Source organism: Gigantopelta aegis, chromosome 4 (genome assembly GCF_016097555.1).
Source record: "Gigantopelta aegis isolate Gae_Host chromosome 4, Gae_host_genome, whole genome shotgun sequence".
Lineage (NCBI taxonomy): Eukaryota > Metazoa > Mollusca > Gastropoda > Neomphalida > Peltospiridae > Gigantopelta > Gigantopelta aegis.
In genome coordinates this window covers 45,626,788-45,644,144 of record NC_054702.1, presented here as the reverse complement: position 1 = coordinate 45,644,144, position 17,357 = coordinate 45,626,788, and the positions used below count along the sequence as shown (strand labels likewise).

Genomic DNA, 17,357 nt, shown 5'->3' with positions numbered 1-17,357 from the left:
GTCGGTTAGGGACTAATTAAGCAAACCCCTTTAACCTTAGTGGAACAGTCTAGTCCAATTCAACTGTTCAATTCAACTTAACTTTATTCCATCAAACCATCACATAGGTGTATAATACTTGTATGCATTTGTAAATTGATATGCATACTGTAAATCGGGAAAATAACGCGTGTTTAAACTAAAAAAATTCCAAGCATATTGTTTTACTTAATAAACGGTTTTACTTAATTGTTAACAATTGAAGTCGTGAGGAATATTATTCCAGTTTACAGTACATCAGCTACACGCATAGATTCTCTATCATCACACAGTAAATAGATAATTTGTAATAAATAAATGTGAATATATATGTTCTGTTCTAGTGTCTTAATTGTTAATAGAAGGTGAGACCATTATTGTCTACCAGGTAGAAGGTACAGGATCAGCAGTTGACTCAACCATGACCTATGTTGTTGTATGGTGTGTAAGAAATGTGACCTGTAACAAATGGGAGGATACCCTTCCAATTACGGTGTGGGGGGGGGGGGGGGGGTGGGGGGGGGTTGGGGGGGGGGTCTCTCTCAAACTATCTATGTATCATGTTCAAAGGTTTCTGTTGGTGAAAAACAATTAACAAATACAGACTTTTTTTTTTTTCTTCCAATTCCAGTGGGTTTTTTTTTTGGGTTTTTTTTATCTCAAACTGTCTATACATCATGTTCAAAGGTTTTTGTTGGTGAAAAACAATTCAATCTCTGTTATATGCTATTCTAAGTGGACAACAGCTTGTTTCCATCGTTGAGCGTGTTTCTGTATTCTTAATGTATACGTAATACGTTTTTAATCAAAGTTATTAAATAGAGATATCTGTTACACAAGATTTGTCAATGATACAAAACACCACCCGGGGAAAAATGCTGAACAATAACAATGACCCACCTAAGAAACGCAAATAACAAAAGATATTAACATAACACCATCGTCAATATTCTGTATTAAATTATTCCTTATATTGAATGTAAAGTGTGCTCACCTTTATTCATCAATCACTAGAACAAATTCATTATTATACATTATTATTTAAATATTTTATGTTCTCAGATTCAAGAACATATTCTGAATAAGTTTTTAATTCAGAACAATACAGACGAGTAACAGATGCATATACCTGAGTTTAAACATATTATTATTATTATTCATGTACATACACTAGACGTAAATATGGCGATTCTTTCTGGAACCCCATATAGCTGTTTGGTAGTAATGCAAATATGAATATCCAGATTCGAAGATTTTCGTTTAATTCGGCAAAAATTCGGCCTCCCGCATCCCATTCCACCACCCCCCCCCCCCCCCCCCCCCCCCCCCACACACACACACAGTACACAAAAATGAGAGCTCATACGCCTATGGCTGTCCCAAATTAGATAACGTGGTCACCTTTTGTAAAGAGACAAAAGTTATGTTATTTTTAACATAGAAAAACAAGTACATTTCCATGTGCAAGCAATAAATATGTTTAACATACACATTTAAAAACAAAAACAAAACAAAAAACAAATGTGTCCACCATTTCAGATTCTGGTTCCTGAATTACAGACCTGAGATATGCATTTTTAGTTTCATGCATCAGGATAACCCGCAACCCAGCTGGATTTAGCACAAGTAATAATAATAATAAGTTGTATCTAACATGTTTAATGGTAAAAACTCTACAACAACCAATATACTTCTATTTATTTGTCTATTACTTATTATTCTTTTTTTTAAATCCATATTAATTTTATTATAGTCACATACCGTTTTACATTAGTTGGCTATACTCGCCAAAATAGGTCATACTAATATAATTCTCCATTTTACACAGTTTTCTATTATTAAGTTATACAAACCGACCACAGCACTAATAAATGAGGTTATTAAAACATCTGTTGTATTTGTATTTTGCTGTAGTATACAATGTTATAATGTTACAATAGGGAACGTTGAAGTTTCACGACACCATTAGAACGCATTGATTTATCGACCATCGGCTATTTGATGTCAAACATTTGGTCAGTTTTGAACACGAAAACGTAGAGGAAACCCTGCAGAATTTTCCATTAGCACCAAGGGATCTGAGGCTGCAGCTTTAATGTAACCAGGGGTTACATTATTAATAAAAACGTATCCATTTAATTTGAAGTTATGGCTCATTTCTATCTGTGCTGATAGTTTTATATTGTGTCAGATGTAAATGGTCATAACCTCATATGTCTGAACTGTGAACGTGCATTTTGATACCTGGCAGACATTAGCATTCAAGTCGAAATCCCTCCTTGCTCAAGCAATTGTTTTCTTAATATATTTACCGAGGGAACGTGACTCGACCCCCCCCCCTCCCTCCCCCCTTCCCGCCCTAAACTTCGATCGCCAGTCTAGACCCCCTGCTAAAATTCCTGCACACGCGCCCAGATGCTGCATGTTTTCACTGATTTTGAAGTTTAAACACAACCCTACAAATACTTTCCTTGATTCTTTTTTTTTGTACTGAGTTGGATCTAACGGTTTTGTAAATTTTAATTTGATCCATGTGTGATATTTGTATTTTTGCACAGTTCTTTACACTGTGTTTTAATTTAACTGTTGAAGTTTTTATACTGATGTTGATCATCATTTACTGTTTGCATTTACCATAGTTTGACACCCAATAGCCGGTGTATTTTTCGTGCTGGGGTGTCGTTAAACATTAATTCATTCATTCATTCTAACGGTTTTGTCGTTACGACTGTGAGCCTTACAAGTGTTCAATAATGGAAGAGACCCCTCATTGAGCGCAGACAGGGTTTTAGCTTTCCGTGATTTCCCACCACCGAATCAGGGTTTCGGAGTGCCAAGGAGGGTTATACTTGAGGGTACTTAGCATGATCCAGATGAGTGATTTTGTAGGTTTAGAAATTAGAGTGAAATGCGGTGTGCACTTCACAGTTTACTGTAATCTGTGTGTAAAATGTGAGACATTCACGCCTTTTGGCCATGGACACAGGGGCAGACGTGGACAATAACACGTGTCCTTGATGGGATAGACTGGCTCTTGAAAAGAACGTTCATAGATTCCACTTCATTTGACGCCTTTTGCAGACAGTGTTGCGCCAGATATGTGTTTTTAGGCTACCGTGGCGTTGGCTTTGTGTGTTTAAAGATTTCACTAAATTAGATATAACTAGAGCGATTATTATTTTATAGGTTACAATTGTTTTAGAAATACCACAAGAGTGGATCGCGTACTTTTACATAATGTTGTGTTATTAAGATTGTTGTACATTATTTTCATCTGTATACAAGATGAGATATAAATAAAGAATTTGTCAGTCAGTCAGTCTGTCTGTCTGTCTGTCTGTCTGGCTGGCTATAGTTATGCATTGTAACTAAAATGTATATTTTATTTTATTTCTTTTTTAATTTCCATTAATTTATAGTATATGCAAGTAATATTAGTTTTGGATAGGTAAACATATTTTGCAAAGCTTTAGATGAACGAGTTTTAAAAATATTTTCAATGTAGCCTTGAGATATTTTTGTGGCGAAAAAGACGTTTTCGTAAGATTAAAATTAATAATAACTTTTGTATATCAATATTAACACTGCATACCCCCCCCCCCCACACACACACACACACAACCAAAAAAAACCCCCCAAAAACCCAAACAAAAACAACAACAACAACAACACAAAAACAAACAAACAAACAAAGAAAACCCCCACAATAACACAAAAAATAACAAAAAACAAAACGTCCCACTAAACAACGTATGATGAAATTATGTGCTGTCAATTTAAAATATGATAGACAAACAGATAAACATATAGATCGATAGATAAACATAAAAACAAATAAATAAACAAACATATAAATAAATAAATAAATAATAAACAAACACGTAAATTTTAAATAATATACACACATGACTACATACTACTGCATTTATGAAGGGAACTTTGAATCAATTTTGTAACATCAGTAAAGAGGTTAAAAGAGTGTGATGTTTAAATACTACTACTACTACTACTACTACTACTACTACTACTACTACTACTACTACTACTACTACTACTACTACTACTACTACTACTACTAATAATAATAATAATAATAATAATTTATAAACATCGTTATATATACATTTTATTAAGCACCTAGTATCTATGTAATACTTCGCATTATTCTGTAATTACTACAGATAAAAGATAACTATTTATTGATGAAATAAAGATTATTACTACATATTAAATTATTATAGTCAGCTTAAAATATTAGCAAAAGAACTAAGGGACTGAAGTTTAATAATTTAAAAATAATATTTTTGCTATAAAACAATGTCCAAACGTTATTGCCACAAAAATGGTTGTAAAGTCCATTCGTGAATGAACGTGAAAACAATGTGCTAAAGTTGGTACTCTCTGGTCTTGACAGTAATTATAAATGTCAAGTTATATTACACGATTTTATAATACTTTTTCATTAAACTTTGATTTGTTTTTATTTGAACATTCTTGATCCTCAAGTAAATTATAATTACTATTTCACTGAAATTATAAACGAATAATTGTTAATACGTTTTGTACAATGTAAGACGAAACTGGCTGTAAATATTCTTGTGTTAACAAAATACGCCTAAGTTTTTCAGATACGTTTGATTGTTTCCGTAATTTTCATATTTATTACGTCAAAGTGTCTATTCCTCTTCACGATACAATTTTTATTAACTCTTTCCCTCCCATTATCGACTGTAGTCGAGATGCCACACAGCTGTCAACATTCTCATGAGTTATCTATCTTCATTTTGTGTACGCTGGAACATAATAGAATAACAATCGAATACGTTCAGTGGTTTGTTTTGGTGGTGGTGGTGGGAGGGGGGGGGGGGGTGTTTTTTTTTGTTTGTTTGTTGGGGGGGAGTTTCTGCGTTTTTGTTGTTGTTGCTGTTATTTTGCGGGGGTTTTGGGGGGGGGGTTGCGGTTGTTTTTTTTTGTTGTTTTTTTACGTAAGTTCATATTTGTTTTCGCACGTGTTTTTGCGTGCTCGACTTGGGAGTCGTTCATTTTGTTGTTTTTGTCAACGAAATGGAGTTTTCTACCGGAAGGTATGTGGTCATTGAATTCTAGGACGACGTTTCTCATTTTGACGGCCTACATTACCAGGGTGGATTTTTTTTTTTTTTTTAAACAAAATTCCTTGCATCCACGTAATTTTTCCGGCTGATTTTAGTTCAGTGACTCGTATGACGGCCATTCTGCAGATAAGAATGTCACGGTTATTTATGTTTAGTCTCTACCTGCCCCAGTCTACCCTTGCAGCACTGGGAGATTGACCGCCCCACTCCAAGAAGAACAGGGAGCGGGATCGGCCCCTACTACTATTTTCTAGACTTTAGTTAGTTTTCACACGTGTACCATCTCGTAACCATCTGGAGCTTGGTCTGTCCCCACCACTATACCAACCAAGACGACTGGACTACAGCCTAGTCTGATACTCTCTTGTTCAGACGTATCAGTCTTCTCAATATCTATATTTCAGCACATCGCCACACCTTCCTCATCTACTGTCTCAGGGTAGTCCACCATAAATAGCCACCTCCCCCACCCACCCACCCCGCTTCATTTTACATACAAACTCTGACTATGTCATTTTGTACCCACAACAAGCGTGTTTGAACCTTAAATGGAAGTAAGCACGTTAAACCAGTTGAGTGATTGGTTGATTGATTGATTGTGCTGCCCTGCATTTTCCCAGACACCGGATAAACCGGCCTCGGTGGTGCAATGGGTAAGCCATCGGACATAAGGCTGGTAGTTACAGGGTTCGCATACCGGTACCTGCTCCCACCCAGAGCGAGTTTTAACGACTCGGTGGGTAGGTGCAAGACCCTATTCTCTCTCACTAACAACTAACCATTAATAACTAACCCACTGTCCTGGACAAACAGCCCAGATAGCTGAGTTGTGTGTGTGTGTGCCCAGAACAGCATGCTTGAACTTTAATTGGATATAAGCACGAAAATAAATTGAAATGAAATGAAAGGCTCCTGAGGTACGTACGCTTTCTGTTTGAAATAACATAGCATGTTTTCGGGTCTTCTAAACATACAGAGGAGTTGGGATCTAGCTCAGTCGGTAGAGCGCCCATTTGAGATGCTTGAGTCCTACGATCAAACCTCTTGGCGGGCTCATTGAGCGTTCCCGAACTAATCAGTACCTCACAAATGGTATATCAAAAGCCGTTGTATGCATTGTTCTTTTTGTGAGAAAATATTTGTGAAAAATCCTTTTGAAATTGCTGACCGGCCTCGGTTGCGTCGTGGTTAAGCCATCGAACATCAGGCTGGTAGGTACAGGGTTCGTAGCCCGGTACCGGCTCCCACCAAGAGCAAGTTTTAACGACTCAGTGGGTAGGTGTAAGACCACTACACTATCTTCTCTCTCGCTACTAACTAACAATCTAACCATTAACTCACTGCCCTGGACAGACAGCACAGATAGCGGAGGTGTGTGCCCAGGACAGCGTGCTTGAACCTTAATTGGATATAAGCACGAAAATAAGTTAAAATAAAATGAAATTGCTGCTAATAGAAAAATGAAGACGGTTTTCTCCGAAGACTTATATGTATAATCTAATTAGAATTATCTATTGTTTGACATTCAGTAGGCGATGATTTATTAATCAGTGTGCTCTAGTGGTTTGTTTGTTTGTTTTGTTTAACGATACCACTGGAGCACATTGATTAATTAATCATCGGCTATTGGATGTCAAACATTTGGTAATTTTGACACGTAGTCATCAGAGAAAACCCGCTACATTTTTCCTGATGCAGCAAGGGATATTTTATATGCACTTTCCCACAGACATGAAAGCACATACCACGACCTTTGTCCAGTTGTGGTGCACTGGTTGGAATGAGAAAAACCCAAAGATTTGAATGGATCCACCGGTGTCTTACAACAAAACAAACTTTTCCTTACTTTATAAAGACCAGGGCCCCGTTCCACAAAACGATCTTAGCGCTAAGATCACCTTAAGTGCATATGTTAGCTGTACAGTTACGGTGATCTTAGGGCTAAGATCGCTTCGTGGAACGGGGTCCTGAAACACATTACTGTAAAACGGGTATTATTCGCGGCAGTAAATTTTCGCGATATCAAAATCGCAGGCAGTTCGCGGTTTTTAATTTTCGCGGTGTCATGGTTTTTGTTTTTTCTTTTCTGTTTGTTTGTTTGTTTTTTAAATTACTAACTATTTTTCAAAGTTTATAAAAATTTTAAAACAGTGGTAAATAATATGTAATTTAATAATAGTTTTGCCTTTAAACTTTTACAGGTCTAATGCTGTATTGTAAAACATAGTTGTATAGCTGAATCTAAACATTTTAATTAAATATTTAATAGTCTGCATAACATTGCTTCAGTCAAACCTGTGTTGAGCATCCACCTGATGAAGAAAAACCAGACTCTTAGGCAACTGGTAGCTAGTGTGCTCTAGCCCTAACTCTAACCCAATACACCTGTATAATATAAACAGTGTTCAGGAGATAGAGCGCTCGCGAACAATTTGACTGGTACCGTCGCCTTCTATCATATCACATTTATCTAACGTTAGACATATAAACCAGTCTATCGAGTCTCCTGAACATGCCTCAGGATAGAGCTAGAGAAGCTAGACATGATGACTACTTCACACAGGCACAGGGGGCGGGACCTAGCCCAGTGGTAAAGCGCTTGTCCGATGCGCGGTCGGTACAGGATCGATCCCCGTCTGTTGACCCATTGGGCTATTTCTTGTTCCAGCCAGTGCACCACAACTGGTATATCAAAGATCGTGGTATGTGATATCCTGTCTGTGGGATGTTGCATATAACAGATCCCTTGTTACTAATGGAATAATGTTGCGGGTTTCCTCTCTAAGACTATATGTCAGAATTACCAAATGTTTGACATCCAATAGCCGATTATTAATAAACCAATGTGCTCTAGTGGTATCATTAAACAAAACAAACAAACTTCATACAGATACATTTTCACTATGTTACATGATACGGGAGTGTAAGGTATGTTTGGTCGCTTTTAAACTGTTAAATTACACATTACTTAACTTACAACTTCTTGCTTAAATTTATCATTTTTGGCAGACCCATTCCGTTTCTGGGCCTGAGCTTATAAAGTTGGAAAATTCCGAAGCGTTATTATATGATGTTAAGAGTCTTGAGACTAACTACAAAGTGCCATTAGAAAATATATCATGCTCTGCTTAGGTCAGGTCATAGGTTACAACGTGCACATTCAGAACAAGCGGTTGTAGCACACGCCTGTCATGGGCGCAGGTTTCGACTTCCATCGGCTCTTCCGTCCAGGACATGATGCACTGCTTTAAACATGTATGTTTTTATTAGCCTTGAGTCTAGACTTTAAGGTTCTATAGGTAGTACTAAACCAAATAACTTTTGATAGAGAAGTTAACACTCCAAGTCCTGTGATTGGTGATAAATGTGAGTGTGTTGGTTGTCAAAAAAAAAGAAATAGTTTCATCTGGGCAAAAAATGTATACAATTTTATTTCATCTAGTACCACTGTGTCAAGTAGCCTTGTGCTTGAAACATGTATGGGGTACCTATAAACAAAAGTACTCAAATTGTGTGCGGAACTAGGGTAGTCATAGACGCTACTCGTTATCTTTGAAATGAGCAGCTTGACCTCCATTTTTTTTCCTATTCACTGTAAGGGTGAGGGGTGATAGTATTTATATCCGTGCCGTTTGTGCCGATTGATACGCTGCAGGTAGGAATTTTAGCCATATATGTTACTATTGTCGTTTATGGGATTTGATTTGGTAGTATACACCCTATTAGCACAGGGGCTTGGTCATCCTGGTGTTTGTAATAAAAATGCATTTTAGTTGAAAAAAAAAAAAACTCCAGATAGATAGATAGATAGATAGGATAGAATAGAATAAAATAGAATAGAATAGAATAGAATAGAATAGAATAGAATAGATAGAATAGATGATTAACGACACCCCAGCATGAAAAAGAAGTTTGTTTTGTTTAACTACACCACTAGATCACAATGAATAAGTAATCATCGGCTATTGGATGTCAAACATTTGGTAATTATGACTCGTAGTCATCAGCATGAAAAAAACAAACACAAAAATTACATTCCGCGAGAACTATGGATGTAATACAGATTGATACAGATTAAGATGGTATATATTAAAAAATAATAATAAATCCACTAAAGAAAAAATATTCTAAAACCTAAAATATTTTGGGGTCAAATTATTCTTATTCAATACGTCGGACTCAAAAAAACAATCGCAAAATTACGGTTAGAAAACAAATCTTCCATAAACATCTATAATTATGGGCAGGTGCAAGAAGCCCTTAGCTCTAAATGGTCGGGTAGTTTTCTACTCGTATAACAACATTGTCAGAGTAACAACATTAAATCAGATACATCTTATCACATCTCCGCACTCGTCTGATGTTGCGCGCGTAACTGCGTAAATCGTGCAACTTTATCTTTATGGTATATACTGCGAAACGGCCACGTGCGTGCACCAGACTTTCGGCTTACTCGAAATGCCATTTCGTCTCCTCTTTTAACGATCATTAACTTTAGGACTTTTTCCCCCCACCAAAATCGGAAGCAAATCGCAGATAATTGTTTTTGTCCGTAAACTGGCAGAACGAAATGTGAATACAATGCGTTGAGATAAAATGGTTATCTATTTGGTTACTTTGGATCGAGTACTATTATGAAAGCGATAACAAAAATACACCTTCGAAACGTCCTGGAAAAACAATACACGTGTTATTTGATGGCATATCGAGTTCAGATTTTGTCCGCGAGGCTCGTGCAATTTTCCAGTCACTTTTTGCAAAATAATGGCACTTCTGTTTCTGATTTATTGGACATTTATGAAAATTTTTCTATTTTATGTGAGAGTAATTTTGAGTGTAGACGTAGGAGATGTGCTGTAGTCGTTATACGAGTTTTTGATAATGTGTGCACTATTTGAACATTATGCGTTTATTTTACGGCGCCCTCTCGACACAGGAATATTAATTAATTTATAATCAGAAGCAATTGGATGGTGCTGAAAATGACCGCTCATAACCGCACTTAAAATTAATTGCACTGCGTCCGGTATATTACTATAACGTCTTGTCGGTTACGGATATTACAGTTTATCGTCTTCATTATCGTCTTCATCATCATCATCATCATCATCATCACCTTCCACGTGCATGTTGTCAGTGTTGCCATCATAAGTATCGCCATCTTCAGCGTTATCATCACAGATATCATCACCATGCTATCTCGATAGATAGAGAAGAAAATATAAAGTTGGCTTTATGCTCGCGGTGGCCAAACAATGATATTTTATTTGTTTATTTATTGATTTATTTGGTTGGTTGGTTGGTTTCTTCATTCTATCGTTATTTTGTTTATCTGCTTATTTATTTATTTATTTTATTTTATTTTATTTTATTTATTTTATTTATTTATTTATTTTATTTATTTTATTTATTTTATTTATTTATTTAATGTATTTAATGTATTTTATTTATTTATTTATTTATTGAGTTGGTTATTATTTATACTGTGTATTTTCTTTATGCTAGCGTGTTATTAAAAGTTTATTCATATCTTTATTTCAAAAGAGGATCTACCACATCAAAGTATGGAGCCGTTAGTGTTGGTGTCGGACCACATTTTGTTGGAATATAGTCCAATAGGAAATAATGGTTTTGGTAATCAAAAACCGATGCTATCACTGACAATTTTTTTTTTTTTTTAAGAGTAGTATATATATTTATTGATTACAGTCACAAGTTATCCTTCTCTTCTCCATTCTTCTCTCCTTTCTTTTCATCGCCATATCTATCATCAGCAGCAGCAACAATCACAACAACAGCACATTGTGTGGCTGGTTATTTTAAACAAGCGTTTAATTTAGTATACTGAATTATAGAAGGAATGAAAATGGATATCTGTTTAACGACACTACACGGCTATTTCGATGGTTATTTCAACACATTGTCCATAGGTTTGTTTGTTTTGTTTTTAAAAGAGGAAAACCGCTGCTGTCACATACACAACTTTTTAACGATAAAGCCAATAAGAAAATATATATATATTTTATACGAATTTTTCGATGCACAGGAGAGTACATACCACGACCCTTCGTGCACCAATCGCGAGGTACTTGTTGGGACGGAGAAACACCCAAGTCCTTTGAGGGCGATCGATCCTGCCACCCATCGTACCTCAAGCGAGCGCTCTTCTTCTGAGCTACATCCCGCCGCTACCTGTTTTATAGTGTCACCACTCAATATAGTGTTTAATTACTGCTATTGGCTGTTTTAAATGGTTACTGCGATACTTGTTTTAAACTTTGGGAGCTGTTAATAAAAAGTTAAAATTTGTTTTGTTTAACGACACCACTAGAGCGCATTGATTTATTAGCCATCCGCTATTGGATGTCAAATATTTGGTAATTTTGGCATATAATCTAAGAAAGGAAACCCGCTACAGTTTTTCCATCAGTAGCAAGGGATCTTTTATATGCGCCATCCCACAGACAGGATGGCACATACCACGGCCTTTGATATACCAGTCGTGGTGTTATGGCTGGAACGAGAAATAGCCCAATGGGCCCACCGACGGGGATCGATACCAAAGCTGAGCACAGGTTTTAAAACGCAATGTAAACCTTCATTCACGTTTCTGTCAGTGTTAAACACATCATGTGCTAAACACAAATTTTCAGGGAAGTGCGTATGCTTGAGCCCCCTAAACCTCAGATCCGCCTTTCAGAAGCGCAATCAGCATATTATTAACGAATACTAATGCCAAACACGTTTTTCGAATTATTTGGGCTTAAAATAATTATTTGCAGCACTTGCTTGTTTTCAATTAGCTCTAGATAATGGATTTTTTTACAGGTTGAACCGACAACCATCGCTTATAAAACAGTCCTGTTGAGTTTTTGTCCGTGGTATTCCTTGTAATCCTATGAAGAAACACACTATTAAAATCGTTTTATTTTGGCCTGGTTTGCGATGAAGTTGCGAACGTGTGCACACGTGCCTAGATGTTTTAGATATGTTTTTAGCGTATTGCACTGTTCGGCTAACACGTGCTCGAATAACGCCAGCTTGAGTATAAAATAACAACAAAAAAATCTAACGAGATTCCCGTAATTTATTGGTTTTAATATTGTCATTAATTAATCTTGACATTTAGGACTAAAAAAAAATTCTTTTTCTTTCTAATTCAAATTCTTTACTGCTATAAGTTTTTACAACTTATCGGCATTATACAAACGTAATCGATTTACATACCATGTGTTTTTTCTTCTTCCTTTTTTAAAATATTTTTTTATATTTTTTAAAATTTTATGGGGAGGCGGTATTAATTATTTTTTTACCTCTATCGTTTTAACTTTTCAGTGTTAAATAAAAAAATACATAGGTATACTGTTGTCCGATTTGTTATACTGATTGTGTGACCATTTTAGTCTTATAGCCATGGACGTAATAGTAGTAGTAGTAGTTTATTTACTTATTAATATATACAATATTATAAAACATAACAATCATCAGCATAAACATAAACAAGTGGATGTGTATTTGGAGGATGGACAGTTATACATGTTGCGATCTTAAATGTAATGCACATTTTAAATATTTTCCAAGGTTACAAAGTTGTTTTCTATTCTGAACAGACACTAATTGTATTAATTTAAAAAAACAAATTATCTTAGCCAGTAGTATTTGTTTTACATACAATATGCAAATACACCCCCCAAAAAGCAGCAGATTTATCTCTGTATAGCTGAGCATTTTTAGTTTCTCTTCTTAAACGAGTACTGTGTCACAGAGTATAATCTTGCAATTTTAAAACGTCGTAGAGACTTTTACATTATGATGGCATTGAACTGCCATCGACATAATTTAGCAAAGTTTTGACAAAAATATATATACATGTATATTTCTAGACGTTTTGTCAATGTAACAATATAATTAAGCCAATATTATATGAAAGTGTATCATATCACATTGTAAAAACTAACCCTAACCCAAATCTTAACTTTAAAATTTCTCATGTCGATGACAGTTCTTTGCCACCATATTATATACATGACAGCGTTGGGGGTTTATTTATATTAATTGTTAATACAAAAGTTTGTGTTATTTAACTATACTATCTCTCTAATCTATTAATGAACGGCGTATGTACTTTTGTTTGTTTTATTTTGTATAAAAGTGATGAAAATAAGGTGAGATGTTAATAAATTGTCTGTCTGCCTGTCTGTCTGTCTGTAAAAAATGTTTCTGCAAACACTGAACCAAGGAGGTGTTCTGTGTGGTTTCGCAAAGTGGGAATCGTGCAACTTAAAGAGGACAGAGTTAATATATTTATCTACTTATCTAAATATTTGTTTTTCGAAAATTGAAGGCATACGCCTTTATAGAAAATAGTTAAATATCGAGGGTAGGTCTATATTTAGCTCAGTTACTTGAGTGCTCGCTTGAGGTGCTTGCGTCACAGGCTCCAACCACTTCGGTGGGTCCATTCAACTGGGGGGTTTCTCTCATTACAACCAGTGCACCACAACTGATCAAAAGCCGTGGTATGTGCTTTTCTGTCTGTGGAAATGTGCATATAAAAGATCCCTTGCTGCGTTAGGAAAAAATGTAGCGGATTTCTTCTGATGACTACGTGTTAGAATTACCAAATGTTTGACACCCAATAGCCGATGATTAATTAATCAATGTGCTCTAGTGGTGTCGTTAAACTAAACAAACTTTTTGATATATGTAACAAATATATATTTAGTGTACTACAAGCGTATGTCAAGTACATAATTAGTGTTAGAATAATAATTTACTGCGCTCAGTAATCAAACATACAAACACTGAAAGACTTTATTGTTTCCTCATTCGGCCAGGTGATACATTTTGCAGTAGTATTCAACCGTAGCTCATCAATGTGTAAAACTAACATCGTGTCAACAATTCTCGTAGCACAATAAAGACTTGTTTTAGCTCCTTGTTTTGTTCATTGCGGCGATATATTTGTCTTTATGAAAAAAGTAATTACGACTGCCATGTTAAATTCCTAACCCGCTGGCTGTGATTTGGACCCAGTCTTTACGTATTTTATTACAAAACTTTGACAGGTAATTAAGCAGGTGGGGAGCAAGGTAAAACGAAAACAAGTTTGTAAGTATCTGTAAAGACTTTGGATTAATAATGGCAAGACAAAATGTAGGTAATGGAGCAATCATGACCAAATGCAATTTACAAATCATTTGACACCTACAAGTCAAAACAGACTTATTTTCCATATATTTAATTGGTGTCAAACACATCTAAATTACTTGACTCGGTGAAGGAGCCACAATCCTCGCACGAGATCGTGCTAAATATTTAATTGGTTACCTGCACGGAAATAAAATGTATTATTATTAATCTAAAACGTCTTTCGGTTTGGTGTCAATTCGCATTCTTTTTATGATTACAAAGACAATTTCAACCAGTAGCAAATTGCTGTAATTTATTTATGTCAAATTATTTTTCAAAATGTTACAAATAAGTTCATTGCTTGCCTGTTTTGTGTACATGTTGGTTGTTTATTTTCATGAACATTATAAAGTAAGTTTACAACGAAACAAGTTAGATGATGATAACTGTGTTTATCTTCAAAGCTTTCTCATACAATTTAAAATAAATAAATACATTTTAAAAATAATTTTGTCTTTTAAAATATCGGTTTATTTGATTATCCATTTTTTAAAAATAATTTACTTATATATTTTGAACACAACGTTCAAGACTAATAACATACAAACGATTAATACTATGCCAACGGTGTACCATGAAAAGGATTGATACTTGTCTTCGTTTTGTACTGAAATAAAATCTACGACGGATTGACATTCGTATCCTAGATGAGATATAAAGAATATCAAAGTTTATATATAAAAACTCTCTCTCTCTCTCTCTCTCTCTCTCTCTCTCTCTCTCTCTCTCTCTCTCTCTCTCTCTCTCTCTCTCTCTCTCTCTCTCTCTCTCTCTATATATATATATATATATATATATATATATATATATATATATATACATACATATAACATTTCTTTAATAAAACAGATTTTATACTAATGTTTAGTGGCCTTTATCTATTAGTTTATTCATGTGTATGTGTATGTGTGTGTATATATATTTATTTGTTTGCCTTCTGAAAACAGGCTACTATCGAAATGGTATACCATCAAGACAATTAAAGGAACATTGCAAAAATTTTATTACTTTTTTAGTCAGCTAGTATATATATATATATATCTTTACATATAACATTTTCTTCTTTAATAGAACATAGATTTTATATCAAAGTTTAGTGGCATTTATTTATTTATTCATGCATTGATTCATTCATTGATTCATTCATTTATATTATTTATATTATTTATTTATTATTGTAGTTGTTATTATTATATATAATATATTTATCATTTACGTATCGTATACTATTTTTTGTTCTCTTTGTAGGATTTTACGATGTATCATAAGTTCGTTCTCTCTGTCCACTTGAGTTCCACAACATAATTATTGTAAAGGCCGTCATTGTACTGGTATCGGTCATTTGCCCGAGGCGTAACAAGAATTCATTGATCTGTCCCGTGAGCCATACCTTTAGCTGTGGGCAAAGTTTTCAAAAAACTTACTTCAATATGTTTTTTCCACCACAGTCTGACGTGTCACGGACTACTAAATCTAAAGGCTGTTTATTCGTTGATTTAATTAAGATAATTCACTTGAAGATCAATGCACGGAATCCACGGTGTATAAGTGTAAATAAAGCCGGGATGAGTTAAAAAGAGATCAATATTTCCGAACTCATGAAATATTTACCCACACCATTTCATGTATAAAAAGGAAGCTGTTTTTTTCTCTCCCTTGCTGAATACGCTAATGCGTTTTGTATCAGATGATTAGCGATTTAAAAAAAAAAAAAAAAGAATAAAAGTCAGATTATTATCTTCGTCTCTTGTACGGAGAAGTAAAACCAATTTTGCAGGCGCGTGTGCAGGAATTTATGCAGGGTGGTTGATTTGTGCTTCCCCGGAAAACATTGTGGATTCCACCCACCCACCCACACACGCGCGTCTATTTCGTGATGTAACACTTGTATGTCAGTAAATATATATGTTTTTTTAAATAAACTGAAACTAAAAACAATCCACAGATATATACACCTAAAAACCAAATAAACAAACAAACAACATTGATATACATTTGTTTATCATCCATAGGACTTAAAATAATCAAACATGTTAATATACTTACCCTTTTTAATGCCTAGTAGCCGATGTATATTTTTGTGCTGGGGTGTCGTGAAACATTGATTCATTAAAATAACCATTGTAATATATATCGTATAGCAATAGGTATTATAAAGATTTAACAGCAGGCCTATTTCGTCAAGTTTTTATATGCACTTCCTTTAGGTTAATACTAATAATGGAACAGTAAAAAAAAGTTGTTATAACTTGTATCACTTGAATACAATGTATATAATCTATGTTTAGATTATACGTGTTATCATAGATATTGATAAACCAATAAAAAGATAATAATATTTTTTTAATGATTATCATCATCATCATCATCATCATCATCAAATAATTTATAAAATAAATATTACACCTTTATAAATAAAAATAACAGACAAACATTTTAAAAAGTTCATATGCCAGTTATTGACGAAACAAAACACTGTTTACAAAGACAGTTGCAAACCTACTGAGTAAATGTTATTAATAATGAGACAGCTCTAGGAACCGAGTAAAAAAAAATATTCATCACTATGTATTTGTTTTATACACGACAACAATGTTTTATTTCTTATAGTGACAAAAATTTTTTAAATTAAATAGTTAATAAATAAAAAATAAATTAAATACACAAATAAAATAAATAATTAAATAATTAAAAATAATAAATAAATAAATAATTAAAAATAATAAATAAATAAATAAATAAGTGTCGAAAACATTATAAATACGTGTATTAAATATTTTAAAGACAAAATTATTATTGCGTTCATTTGTGAAATGTACTAGTATATAAACATAGAAAATGTGAAAGTCCATGCTTGATTACATTAAAAAGGTGTTCAGGTATAATAATTATATAACTGGCTATCCGATTAATATTATAGTGTAAGAAATGTTATTAAATTTTTTTTTAAAACATTGATTTTTTTATGGTAATACGGCATAAAGTAAGTTTAATGATTTCTATCACGTGTTATCAATTAAAACCAAATGTTCA

General features: G+C 34.2%; 1 long non-coding RNA gene across 1 annotated transcript in view; it reads left to right on the top strand.

The window, feature by feature from the left end:
• The window catches only part of LOC121370611, a 77,111-nt gene extending 60,204 nt beyond the window's left edge, over window positions 1–16,907 (top strand). The window contains exon 4 of the long non-coding RNA XR_005957706.1: window positions 15,573–16,907. This is a non-coding gene — a long non-coding RNA (uncharacterized LOC121370611). The remainder of the gene's footprint in view (window positions 1–15,572) is intronic.
• Window positions 16,908–17,357: the final 450 nt, after the last annotated feature.